Genomic DNA, 2,042 nt, shown 5'->3' on the forward strand with positions numbered 1-2,042 from the left:
TAGCCACTTAGTGAGGCCCTTTGCAGCTCAGTAAGAACCTGTTTCAAAATAAAGAATAAAGCCGGGCGTGGTGGCGCACGCTTGTAATCCCCGTGCTTGGGAGGCTGAGACAGGAGGATCGCACGGGTTCGAAGCCAGCCTCAGCAACTTAGTGAGACCCTGTTTCCAAATAAAATATAAAATAGGTCTGGGATTATAGCCCGGAGGTAGAAAGTCCCTGGGTTCCACCCTTAGTGCCAATAAATAAATAAATAAATAAATATCCCTGGTTAAAATTTGTTTTTTTAAATAAAAAATAAAAAACAGGGCTAGGGGTGTAGCTCAGAGGTAGAATGCCCCTGGGTTCCATCCCCAGTACCACAAAAAATAAAATAAAATAAATTGTATGTGTGTGTGAGAGAGAGACAGACAGACAGACAGACACATACAACAGATTGAACATTGAGCTCAGGGCATTCTATCTTCAAGCTACACTTCCAGGCCTCACTAAGTCGCCGAGGCTGGCTTTGAACCTGTGATTTTCCTGTCTCAGCTTCCTAAATCCTGGGATTAAAAGTGTGCACCACTATGTCTGGCCAGCTGAGATTTTTTAAAATTCATTTTCAGGTTGTTCATTACTATTATGTGGAGACAGTTTTATTTCCATACCAGTGTGTTATCATTTGTGTATTGCATCCTGCAACCTTGACGAACTCCTTGACTAGTTCTAATTGCCTTTTTGGTGAAATTTGAGAATTTTCTGTATAGAGGTTGTTTTCCTTTCCCATCTGTATGCCTCTGTTTCTCTTTCTTGTCTAATGGCCTTGGACAGAACCTCCAGTACAGTTAGCACACAAGGGCTGGGCTGTATGTTGCCGTTTTTGTGAGCGTGTGACAGAGTATAAACACCTTTTATCCCTCAGTATTGGAATATGCTGGCCTCGTGAAATAAGTATCATAGTATTTATCTCTATCTCTGTATATCTGTGTGTGTGTGTGTGTGTGTGTGTGTGTGACTGAGGATTGAATCCAGGGGCATTCTACCTCTGCGCTACTTCCCCAGCCCTATTTTTTATTTATTTATTTATTTATTTATTTATTGGTGCTACTGGGGTTCCTGGAAGCCTGTATACCTCCAGGCTACACTCCCAGACCTATTTTATTTTTATTTGGAAACAGGGTCACCTAAGCCAGCGTGGCTGACTTCGAACCTGCGCGATCCTCCTGTCTCCGCCTCCCAAGCGCAGGGATGACAAGCGTGCGCCACCACGCCCGGCCCCAGCCCTATTTTTTTTTTTAATTTTAAGACAGTGTCTCTCTTAAGTTGCAAAGGGCCTCACTAAGTTACTGAGGTGGCTGCAAACCTGTGATTATCCGTCTCAGCCTCCCCAGTCCTGGGATCACAAGTGTGCGCCACCCCACCTGGCTCGCGCGCCTCTCCCTCCCTCTCCCTCCCTCCCTCCCTCCCTCTCTCTCTCTCTCTCTCTATATATGTTAGTACTAGGAATCGAATGCAGAGAGAGTCTACCTCCCGGGTACACCTTTAGCCCTATTTTATTTGGAAGCAGGACCTTGCTAAGTCGCTGAGAGTCCCCCTAAATTGCTGAGGCTATCCTCGAAGCTGCCAGCCTCCAGTCTCAGCCTTCTAAGTACCAGGGTTACAGGTGTGTGCCACCACGCCCGCTTAGTATCGTCCTATCTCTAGGAGAGTGATCGGGGCGCTTCTTATCTAGTAGGGGAAACCCGTAACTTTTTTTGTATTGATTGAAGAGCAGTTTTACAACTAGTCTCTTTTCTCTCTTTTTATTTTCTTTCAGGTTTTCTCAAACAGTGATGAAGGCCTTATTAACAAAAAGCTGCCCAAAGAGCTTCTCTTAAGGTGAGTGCGGGACACTTTGAAGAGGTGAGGTTCGATTCCGTCTCCCGGTCCCAAGCCTACCTTCTCTCACCGCGCGTCCTTAGCATGGAAAGACAGAAGCAGCCTAACTGCCTTTTGTTGTTGTTTGATAGAATGCTGTGCAGCTTGTTAAATTTTACTTGGTCTAGTCCAGAATGTACTAAGT

Source organism: Muscardinus avellanarius (assembly GCF_963383645.1).
Source record: "Muscardinus avellanarius genome assembly, chromosome: 18".
NCBI lineage: Eukaryota > Metazoa > Chordata > Mammalia > Rodentia > Gliridae > Muscardinus > Muscardinus avellanarius.